A 12298-nucleotide genomic window follows, 5' to 3' on the forward strand; every position below is an offset into this window, starting at 1 on the left:
AACTCCAGGAGTTGGTGATGGACAGGGAGGCCTGGCATGCTGTGATTCATGGGGTTGCAAAGAGTCGGACATGACTGAGCGACTGATCTGATAGTAGAATGGGCTTCCCTGGTGGGTCAGTAGGAAAGAATCTACCTGCCAATGCAGGAGACCCTGCCTTCAATCCCTGGTCCAGGAAGATCCCCTGGAAATGGAAATGGCAACCCACTCCAGTATTCTTGCCTGGGAAATCCCATGGACAGAGGACCCTGATGGGCTTCCGTTTGTGGGGTGGCTAAAGAGTTGGACACAATTTAACGACTAAACAACAGTACAAAAGCAATAGACCTTGAGAAGACAGTACTCCTTTGAGGAAAAAAAAAATGCTAATCAAAAATAGTAGGAGCACTTGAAAAGCAATCAGCAAGTATGAACACTTGACACTGAGTTAAAAACGGGGGTGGGTGGAGAGCAGGGAATAAGCAGGAATGTGAGTGCAGGGAGGGGTTCAGATGGAAATTCTCTAGAGGAGAGTGGCTGAGGGGGTGGTTGGAGCACCTGGGATGTTATTTATGATGCACTGAATGCTGTCAACAGCATTCTTCCAGAGAATTCTGCCTGCAAGGGGAAATCATTTAAAAAGGATGCCTACCACACTAGACTAGATGAAGCCTTCTAGCTTCTAGTTGAATCCTTCTAACCCTGGAGATAAATTTATTTTTCTGTTGATCTTTCCTGGTCTTTGGTCATCAGCTATTATCTATATTTTCAGTAAGTGTAGCATATATTTAGTAAAAAGGCTTTGATGTCAGAAAGGCCAGGGTTCAGATGTCGACTCTGAGTTCACTGGGCACCAGAGCAAATGAGAGCCTGAACTTTCCCATCTGAAAAATGGGAATAAAAGCACCTAACACATAGGGCTGTTGTGAGATGAAATTTGACTGCATTTGGGAACTGATTTAGCCCCGTATGTGGCACAAAGCATGCGGTCAATGAACAGGAGCTATTTTTATCGTTAGGCCCTTAACCTCTAACTAGAACACAATCATTTCCGAGAGAGAGAGGGCTCTGAGCTTCTAGAGACAAGCCAGATTCCCACAGGCTAAGAGCACTCATGAACTACCACTGAGGTTCCTGCTCGAAGAAGACTCCTCCCAAAGGAGATGGAAATACACAAGTTCCTAGAGCAGCTCATCATGGATGGAGCCAAGAACTGAGATGGGTGGACGACACTCTCCCACAAAGTTTTAAAAGATGGTTGAAGAGCCATTAAAGGGATGGAAAGAGAGTAGGAGTGTGAATGACCAAAGAGAAGGAACGGTGACTGAAGACACTTGAAATGCATTGTCTCAAACTCATTTTCTCTAGTTTTCTCAAGACAGGGTTAAATATCTTCCATGGAAAGAAGATATTTCTGTAAAATATGACATTTGTGTAAGAAGCCAGACCATGGCTTGTGTGAAACTACAGCTGTAAGACAATGATCTGAAATCTTGAGAGAAGTGAACTCAAATCTTTGTCCTGATCCAAAGGAAAAATACTATTCACACAAAGAAGAGATGAAAATAGATGATTTGTTCCAGTTTCCTTGGGCCTTACAAATGCATATTTTCATACCAAATCTCATTCTATGTAGTATATACAAGATCAAGCTTGGGGGAGACGAGATCAATATTGAAACCTCTGCCTGAGATCTCATTTCTTTAATACCTTTCTCATATTCTTTAGTGGTAGAAATAGAGCTAATCTCTGTCTTTCAAAAAGTTGTTTTGCATTTTTTGATCGGGGAGAATTAAATTGAATTAGATGGCTCTGGAGTGGTTATTAGAACCATTAGATTTGGCATAATGGATATACCTTAGAGAAAACATTTACATAAGGAAATCAAAGCTGGACTCATATTTTATCCAGTACTCTGACCTCTATTGAATTCTGACAAGCACAATTTAGCTGAATATTTCTTAAGATGGTGCATGTAACAAAATGCATTCCCTAAGATATTTATATAATTCAATATTTCCTTTTGCTCAATAGAAAAACTGCCAAGAGAGAGAGAAAGAGAGTGGGGTGGGGGGTGGACAGAGAGAGAGAGAGAGATCTTTTCAAATATTTATAGACATATTTTTCATCTGGATCCTTATTTGAATTTTACTCTCATTTAGAATACCGTTCTGACAACTCCATCATTAATACCAGTTCTGGCAATATTCCATGAAAAGACACCAGTGTAACACAAAAATCTAGATGTGAAGACGATTATGATGTCATATTTTAAAAAGAAAAAGAGAATTAAAAGAAGACACCTATCTGAAACCATCAGAAATAAAATTCTCTTTGGGATAAAATGGTCTCTTCCAGAAACGCAGCCATTTAAAATAAGATTAAAGTGGTATTTTATAAGAACTAAAGCAGAATATAAATGATCTCTCCCTGAATGAACTCAAATTTGCATACAATGGAAGGTAAAAGAAAAAGAGGGCATTTTTAGGCTATCAGACTGAAAAAACTTCTCCACCTTGTCCAACAATTTTCAACATACATTCCTACATCAATAACATCAGGGGATCCGTATTAATGAAGAAAATCCTAGGGCTCCAGGACCTCAGAGTCAGAATGTGTTTGGGGGAGAGGCAGAGATTCTGCCTCCACTGATGGTGAAAACCTCTGGTTTGAAGGGTCTCTGGGGGATACAGGTAGACCCGGACAGAACTAAGAGCAGGCTGCTTGCCCCAAGAACCACCATCTGTACTCAGTAGTCCTGAGTTCAAGCTCTTCCTATTTCTACCAAAGTGACCTTAAACTTAATCACCTAATTAAGTCCCAAGTCAATCGCCCAGTTTTCTCATTTATAAGATGGGATCATTTGTTTCACAGCTCTGAGAACTTCTATAAAGGTTCTTCTTTGTTACCACTAGTGTTGTCATGTGGCCAAATGTGTGATAATCAATGGTACTGTTGTTTAACTATCAACATGGCGCTGTCAAGAGAAGCAATGTAGAGATCACAAACTAAATGCTGTAGCCAGAAAATAACTAGCTAGTAAAATTCTATATGGTCATCAAATGCGTGTCAAGAGTAAATATGAATCAGTCTGTTGGCACACACTGAGATGAAAAGAATATTGACGGGAAAGACAAGGCAGAATTAATTTGGGACAAGGCCATGATGATGCATGAATAATCAGACCAGGGTGGTTGCCAGGAAGTATGTGGTTTAGTTTCTCCAGAGGCCTCTGGATGATGAGGATTGGTGAGAGGGGGACGTGGACAGGTGAGATCTGAGAACTGAAATCAAAGAGGAACAGAGACATCTCCAAAGACTTGTGTCTGAGATGAAGGCCATCACATGGAGGAAGGTGACACAGACATGGCAACTGGAAACCACGGCAAAGGAACAATGAAGAACACTAAGCTAAAGTTTGCTTCTAACTCTGAAGCGAATCATCAGCATGCCTTGAGAGACGAAACTTTAAAATATTTCCCTGACCACAGGTGATGCAAGCTTGTTGAAAACCACAGCCTTGCTCTCCTTTCAGGTTTCCTACAACTGTGGGAGGGGGCGGGGGAGGAAAAGAGGGGAGGAGGCCATTCTGCCTCTTCTGGAATGGGAACCAGAAACATCAGGACCAAACGTCATTTCATTCCAAAAGGGTAGAGCTCTGGTTTCCTTCGTGTCAAGCTCTTGGAATTTAAATTTAAACTGAAGATTCCTGCCCTTGAATCCCAGATACTTCGGTGTTCTTCCTGGGAAGTTCTGTTCCGTGCCTAGCTTTTAGTCACTGTGCTCTCTCTCGTCTGAGAAGGCCCTTCCTTACCCCTGTCCCTGACCTTTGAAGTCCGAATTATCGCTAAGGACCAATTCTAGGTGTCATTGCATCGACTGCCCTCCTCTTCACTACATCCATCACTCCCTGCTCTCTGACCTGTGTTCATGGTAGGCATCTGTGTGAGTCTATGTAAAGAAGGTTCCTGGAAGTCAGGGACTACATCTGATCCACTGTGTGTCTCTTTAGATGCTTTCTTCCATGTAGAAGGAATGCTCAAAACACATTTATAATGATACCCCCCTCATCCTATATCTTTACTGGACCTCGGGGTGTTCTTTGACCTGAATGATAGAACATCATTCAACAGACCCAACAAAGAAATAAACAGCCATGAGGTTCTCTGAACCTTACAGCACGATCTAAAGAAGGCTGCTTCTGTGCCAGCAAGCCAGAGGATCACAGTAAAGGGCTGACTTAACCAGAGACCTTTGTTCAGTTCAGTTCAGTTCAGTCACTCAGTCATGTCCGACTCTTTGCCACCCCATGAATTGCAGCACGCCAGGCCTCACTGTCCATCACCAACTCCCAAAGTTCACCCAAACTCTTGTCCATTGAGTCAGTGATGCCATCCAGCCACCTCATCCTCTGTCGTCCCCTTCCCCTTCTGCCTCCAATCCCTCTCAGCATCAGAGTCTTTTGCAATGAGTCAACTCTTTGCAGGTGGCCAAAGTATTGGAGTTTCAGCTTTAGCATCAGTCCCTCCAAAGAACACCCAGGACTGGTCTCCTTTAGAATGGACTGGTTGGATATCCTTGTAGTCCAAGGGATTCTCAAGAGTGTTCTCCAACACCACAGTTCAAAAGCATCAATTCTTCCGCACTCAGCCTTCTTCACAGTCCAACTCTCACATCCATACATGACCACTGGAAAAACCATAGCCTTGACTAGACAGATCTTTGTTGGCAAAGTAATGTCTCTGCTTTTGAATATGCTATCTAGGTTGGTCATAACTTTCCTTCCAAGGAGTAAGCGTCTTTTAATTTCATGGCTGCAGTCACCATCTGCAGTGATTTTGGAGCCCAGAAAAATAAAGTCTGACACTGCTTCCACTGTTTCCCCATCTATTTCCCATGAAGTGATGGGACCAGATGCCATGATTTTCGTTTTCTGAATGTTGAGCTTTAAGCCAACTTTTTCACTCTCCTGTTTCACTTTCATCAAGAGGCTTTTTAGTTCCTCTTCACTTTCTGCCATAAGGGTGGTGTCATCTGCATATCTGAGGTTATTGATATTTCTCCCGGCAATCTTGACTCCAACTTGTGCTTCTTCCAGCCCAGCGTTTCTCATGATGTACTCTGCATAGAAGTTAAATAAGCAGGGTGACAATATACAGCCTTGACGAGCTCCTTTTCCTATTTGGAACCAGTCTGTTGTTCCATGTCCAGTTCTAACTGTTGCTTCCTGACCTGCATATAGGTTTCTCAAGAGGCAGATCAGGTGGTCTGGTATTCCCATCTCTTTCAGAATTTTCCACAGTTTATTGTGATCCACACAGTCAAAGGCTTTGGCATAGTCAATAAAGCAGAAATAGATGTTTTTCTGGAACTCTCTTGCATTTTCCATGATCCAGCAGATGTTGGCAATTTGATCTCTGGTTCCTCTGCCTTTTCTAAAACCAGCTTGAACATCTGGAAGTTCACAGTTCATGTATTGCTGAAGCCTGGCTTGGAGAATTTTGAGCATTACTTTACTAGCATGTGAGATGAGTGCAATTGTGCGGTAGTTTGAGCATTCTTTGGCATTGCCTTTCTTTGGGATTGGAATGAAAACTGACCTTTTTCAGTCCTGTGGCCACTGCTGAGTTTTCCAAATTTGCTGGCATATTGAGTGCAGCACTTTCACAGCATCATCTTTCAGGATTTGGAATAGCTCAACTGGAATTCCATCACCTCCCCTAACTTTGTTCGTAGTGATGCTTTCTAAGGCCCACTTGACTTCACATTCCAGGATGTCTGGCTCTAGATCAGTGATCACACCACTGTGATTATCTGGGTCGTGAAGCTCTTTTTTGTACAGTTCTTCTGTGTATTCTTGCCACCTCTTCTTAATATCTCTGCTTCTGTTAGGTCCATACCATTTCTGTCCTTTATCAAGCCCATCTTTGCATGAAATGTTCCCTTGGTATCTCTAGTTTTCTTGAAGAGATCTCTAGTCTTTCCCATTCTGTTGTTTTCCTCTATTTCTCAGCATTGATCACTGAGGAAGTGATTCTTTGGAACTCTGCATTCAGATGCTTATATCTTTACTTTTCTCTTTTGCTTTTCAGTTCTCTTTTTTTCACAGCTATTTGTAAGGCCTCCTCAGACAGCCATTTTGCTTTTTTGCATTTCTTTTCCATGGGAATGGTCTTGATCCCTGTCTCCTGTACAATGTCACAAACCTCCATCCATAGTTCATCAGGCACTCTATCTCTCAGATCTAGGACCTTAAATCTATTTCTCACTTCCACTGTATGATCATAAGGAATTTTATTTAGGTCATACCTGAATAGTCTAGTGGTTTTCCTTACTTTCTTCAATTTAAGTCTGAATTTGGCAATAAGGAGTTCATGATCTGAGCCACAGTCAGCTCCCTGTCTTGTTTTTGCTGACTGTATAGAGCTTCTCCATCTTTGGCTGCAAAGAATAGAATCAATCTGATTTCGGTGTTGACCATCTGGTGATATCCATGTGTAGGGTCTTCTCTTGTGTTGTTGGAAGAGGGTGTTTGCTATGACCAGTGCGTTCTCTTGGCAAAATTCTATTAGCCTTTGCCCTGCTTCATACCTTTGTTAGGCAGGATCATCTATTATTGAAGGGCAAGACCCTAGGACTCCTGTCTGGCCTTTCTCTGCTGTCAGACTTGCCCTTTCTAATGCAGTTGCGTGTGGTCAGGGTAGATGCCTCTGTTCAGTGTACACTGGCAGGTCTGGCCTGTACTTGGAATTCTCTCTACTGGTTGCCTATTGTAGGAGCTCCCTACAGACTAAAGTCATAACACAGATCAAATCAAGGAGAGGAAAATATGTCAAGTGTCTGAATAGGAATCCTCTAGACTCTAGAAGGAACTGGTCAGGTGCAACTCCAGTTCATATGCTTGTTTCCACCCAGGGCTTGGCTATGAACATTCTAGTGAGTGTGTCCATATTAACTGGGATTCTCAAGCAGGAAAGTTTGATCTCAGTTTCTGTTCTTAGGGGGCTCAAAGACTGCCTGCGCTGGAGGGGAATTTCAGATCACTCAGTCCCACACCTTATTTCAGTAAGAGACAGAAATCAGAGAGGGGAAGGGACTTCCTCAAAGGATAGAATCTACCAGTGGCCAAGCGGGACCACAGAGCTCAAGTCTTTCAGCTTCTCCATCCAGTCTTCCACTTCTAAGGAAAGCAACACTTCGTTTTCCCATGTAAAGGACCCCGGCAGACACTTTCACATCCATTCCTAGCAGAGTCCAACTTCCCACTGGGTTTACCAACCAGTCAAGAAACCACCCCCCCCCCCATTAGAATATAATGCGTGCAAGGAGAACTCACTTGAACAAGCAAACGTGTCCTGCTGGATCTCCACCGCTTCTCCAGCAGCCAACCCTCTTCCCTGTATGCCAGCCCGCCTGCCCCCCTAGGCTGTCTTCACCCATCACCTTCTCAGAGGGTGCTTCTCCAGTACCCTTAACCAGCCTGTGCCCCACATACACACACCTGCTGATTATATCCTATCTCCATGATTTTTCCGTCTCCGCAGTGAGTTCTGTGAATTGAGATTATGGGATTTATTTCACTTTCTGTCTTCTCATATCAGAGTGCAAGCCCCACAAGGCCAAGGACCTTCTCTGTAGCGTCTCCCACACCTGGAAGACTATCAGGTGCAGAGCTGGTACTTGGTTGTTGCCTGTTGTATAAAGGAGTGAAGGAATGAACTGAAAAGGAATAGAAATCTGGGCTGTCACTTATAGACACAATCTGCACACAGAGGGAGGGGAGAAATCATCTTTTCTTATGGACCCTGGACTTGCCAGCAAAGTCTAGAATGTTAACACAATGGCCACATTCTCTCTGTTCGCTACAAATCTAGGGGGAAAGGCAGTAATGTTGGGCCAAACCTTGCAACCACCTTGTCCAATTTATTCAAAGCTCTGGTATAGAATTCTAGTCCAATAAGGATATACCACTGTTGGCACTACACACAGGCACACAGGGAGGTGCACACACATATACACTCACTCAGACCCTCCTATTTCCTCCCACCTACTGATACTCTAACAGCTCTCAAGCTAAAACTGACATGATGTTGCTAAGGATCTCAGAGGAACCACATATCCACGGAACTCAAGAGAGCAGAGAGGCTGGGCTATTGGGAAAAAATTGTATTTGTCATTTTTCACAGGAAAAATATTTGTTTAGTCCAAGAACTAGCAAAGAAATGTTGAAAATTTCTTTTGCAGGGACTTTTTGACATCATTCTTTTTTTTTTTTCCCTACAATTCTATCCCCTCTGCCTTAGAGATACATTCAGCACGAAGATGTAAACATTCCACATTTTTTTTAAAAGAGATTATTTTTTTAATAAAAAAAAGTCCACAATGTCACAATTGTGCATGAGAATGCACAATTCCCATTAAGCACTGTACATGTCCAAATATGGTGGAAAATTCAGAGGGAAACAAATTCAAACTCCAGTTTAATTTCTGTTTTCCTGTTTAGTTCCAAGCTCAGTGTGTGCTCTTATAAGTTGACAAGGAGTAACATTGCACCTATTAGCACTCGTCAACAGAAAGTAGATTGTTCAGGTTTCAATAAATGTTTTTTGAATTGGATTCAGGTTGGTGAGAAAATAAATTAAGTCGGAAATTCTTTGAGGCAAATTACATATTGAAATGAACAGTTTGATGCATAACCCCTCCATCACCCCCGGAGGGAGGGGTGGCGGTGGAAAGAAAGAAAGGGAAAAAAGCAGAAGTCTTGCTTTTCTGAGCTGTGAGAATTTCTTCTGCTCTTGCATCTGTGAACACTTTACAAGGCGATGTCTACAGTTGGATTTTTACAGCCTATGTTTGAATGGGAGCTTGCGTGACATCTGGGGCTATATTTCTGGAGAAATTTCAAAGCTAGTGATTTCCAGTTTTTAATCACCAGAGTATTTATTTTCTCCCAAAGCATAATTATCCATGGCTCCACTTATTTTCTATGGGAGCAGAGCAAAATGAGAATCAGGCTGAATTAGTAACTTGATCTTGCATCTGTCAAGGTTCAATGGTTCTTACCTGCTCCAGAGGTTAAAAGCCAGTGTTCTGACCTCACCTCACCGTGTTGGAAAAATTGAACACATGGCCATTGTCAAGGACAAGACACTCTCAGTCATAAGAACAAAGGGAATGGCAAAAGCTAATGAGGGAAGAGACCGCACCACCCAGACAAGTACAGAGCATCCTGCCCCCTCTGCTCAGACCCTGGTCATGTTTGTGGCTACAGGTGTCACGGAGAGAGGTAGGCTGTGCAGACGTTATTTTCAACGTTCTCTCCTGAGAAAGGAAAACCTCACAATGCAGCAGGCTGCTCCCCTGTCAGGGAATGAATAAGAGCTTGCTTTTCACTGAGGTTTAATCCAACAGCCTGGTGTGCATGAAACTAAGAACAAGAACAGAGGCTGTTCACCCACCAACTCACCAGGGCTTGCCCTGCCCAGCAGTAGGGGTCTTGGGGTTTGGTGGTTTGGTTGTGATCGTTGATTTCTTTTCCTACGCTTTGGAGGAAGCTATTGAAACTCTCAAGAGATAGCAGCCACTAGGCTTATATCTAAGAAGGTAAGTTATCTGCCCCAGTCACACCGATAGTTCGTGAAAGAGCTTTACATGACTCCTTATGTAATAAACCAAGGCAGGTAAGGCAGGGGAAACCAAAAAGAGAGGAAAGTGAGGACCTTAAATTTGTAAGAGCCACGTTACACGGAGGGGCTTTGAGACAAATTGATGGATGGTGTTTTCCATGCCCCCCGCCACCACCCCTCTCTCTGGCTTTACTTTTCACCAAGCCCTCCTTTATTCTGAGTTCCGTCTGGGCAAGTCCTGAGCTCCTGGAATGCGTCGCTGCCTTCCTTATCTGGGAGCTAATCACTAAATAGCAGGTGGCGAAGATTCTATTTTTCATCTCTCTTGCTCTTTCCCCTCCTCTCTTTTACTCATTTCCTCAGGGCTATGAATCTCTGAATCTTAAGCAGGAAACCTCCCTGATGTGTTCACACCTGGAATACCTCCCTTTCTTTGTTTGGTGAGGAAGGAACCAGGAGAATCCAGAGAAGAAGCCCCGTTGTCTTGAGAAAGAAGAAAGACATCAGCATTTAAATATTAATACACACCCTGCATGCAGAGGGACACATTCCCATCTTTTAAATCAATCTTTCTTTCTTTTAACTCCATAGTCACCTGCATTCCCAGCCAACGTCTTACAGGACAAAGAGCATTTACTGCGCGTCATTTCAGTGATCAGCACTCCACACAAATAGGTTGACAGAGGAAACAGGCAAGATACCTTTGCAAGCCTGTTTGGGTCTAAAATAACAACTACACAGCCTAGAGGTTCCCAGAGATTAGCTTACTTTTTCTTCCTACAAATGTTAGAAACAGGCTCTTGAAGGCAGCTGTCATCAGCCTCCTGGTTTCCGTGGGTGTTGGGAAGTCCCAGCCTTGATTAAGCTCTGTGTTCTGTCTTCTTCATGGACTTTTCGTGTGGCCTTTGGAATGTCAACTGCTCCCACTTTTAGTTATCGTGTGTCTCTAAACCCACAGACCAATCACTGTGGCCTACTGAACACTAAGCTCCCTCAGGGGAAAATGGAGACCATACTGGACCCAAGGATGGAAATTTAAATCCATGATTTCCAATCTGTGAGCCTAGGACCCCATGGGGACACTGTCTTTGTGTGAATCAGCACCTATAGTTGTACATGAATCATGCTATTTAGTCAAACGATCCTGATATTATTATTCATTTATTCATTCTACAAATATACATAACATGCATACTTTGTGTCAGGAACCGTGCTAGGTGCTGAGTACACAGTAGATAGTGAACAAGGGGCAATTCAAGTATGGCCTTTGGCATGTTCAGGCCAGTGGTGAAGGCAGAGAGTTACAGAAACACAGAAAGAAAGCAATAACTCAGATTTGGGATCATATATAGATGGCGCTCGCGGTAAAGAACCTGCCTACCAATGCAGGAGACTTAAGAAAAGTGGATTCAATCCCTGGGTCAAGAAGATCCCCTGGAGGAGTGCATGGCAACCCACTCCAGTCTTCTTGCCTGAAAAATCCCATGGACAGAGGAGCCTGGCAGGTTACAATTCATAGGGTCACAAAGAGTTGGACATGAGTGAAGTGACTTAGCATGCATGCACATAGATAAGGCAGTAATTAATAGCATTCAAACTCCCTTAAAGGTAATAGGTTCTGTTATTAAGTATTTGTTCTACCAACGCGTTCTTAAAGTGTATCTTTATCTGCAGTTCTTTTGAGATTAAAATATGCTCTCCATACTAAAAAAGGTTGGACCCACTGACCTAAATCAGCCCCAAGAGATGTCTTTCCTATCCCAGATGAATGAATGAAATAGCAAGAAGTGATATTTCACCAATATTCCAGCAACTCTCGGGTGGATAATTCTACCCTAAATCTAACTTTGCAGTGCTTCATTGAAAGCTAATCTCAGAGCTCTCTGTACCCCATCATCCAGGAATGCTACCTCTCTGGGGAAACCTGGAGAAATCAAGACAGAACATTACCCACTTGGTCATAGATCCCTCCTCCCCAGGGGGCAGAGAGCAGCCCCACCTCCACCCTTGACTTGGGTGAGGTCGGAGGGAAAGTCTTGCGGTTGAGATTGGTATGCTAGGGAATTGCAGGCCTGGAGCCGCGGGACGTGACTTGTTGCTCTCTTAGACATGCTAGATAATCTCCTGAAACAAAGAAATAAAGCAAAGATTTGATGGGAGGATTTTCTTGTCAAGAATTATGAATGCAAAAATAACCCAGAAAATATAGCTTGATTTGAACAGGGCCCAGGCAAGATAATGGACAGGAAGACATGTTACACATGAGGTCCCATTTAAATCAAAAGGTACCATCAAATCTCAGTTCCCAGTGGGGCCTCTGTATGTGCATTCAAGTGTAGAAATGTTCTAGGGACATTATTACTGCATAAGACATGTGGTGGGCACTGAACCTACAAATAAAATATGGCCCTTAAAGTGGCTTTTATTGTTTAGCAAAGAAAAGGTAAACAGCAGTGCTCATTTGAAAGATAATTAAACAGTATTTCAGGCTTTGTGACAATGGGCAGAAGACCAGCATGGGGGCAGCACCAAGTTTAGAGTCAAGACTCTAGACTTTTCCTGGTTCTATGTTAGCTTTGAGTCTTACCTTGGGCAAGTCACTTCCTAATCTTCAATTCAGTTTCCTGACCTGCGGAAGGACAAAGGGTATTTCCAGCTCCTCCAGCTCTGATTCCAGGCCCCATATGAGAAAG

At 43.1% G+C, this 12298-nt stretch overlaps 1 long non-coding RNA gene across 1 annotated transcript in view; it reads right to left on the reverse strand.

The window, feature by feature from the left end:
- Positions 1–10799: 10799 nt before the first annotated feature.
- The window catches only part of LOC147356097 (uncharacterized), a 42570-nt gene continuing 41071 nt past the window's right edge, over positions 10800–12298 (reverse strand). Inside the window, exon 6 of the long non-coding RNA XR_015142617.1 lies at positions 10800–12234. This is a non-coding gene — a long non-coding RNA (uncharacterized LOC147356097). The remainder of the gene's footprint in view (positions 12235–12298) is intronic.

The sequence above is a fragment of the Bos grunniens genome, chromosome 16 (assembly GCF_055505025.1).
Source record: "Bos grunniens cultivar Pamir isolate PY7600 chromosome 16, Bosgru_T2T1.0, whole genome shotgun sequence".
Classification (NCBI taxonomy): Eukaryota; Metazoa; Chordata; class Mammalia; order Artiodactyla; family Bovidae; genus Bos; species Bos grunniens.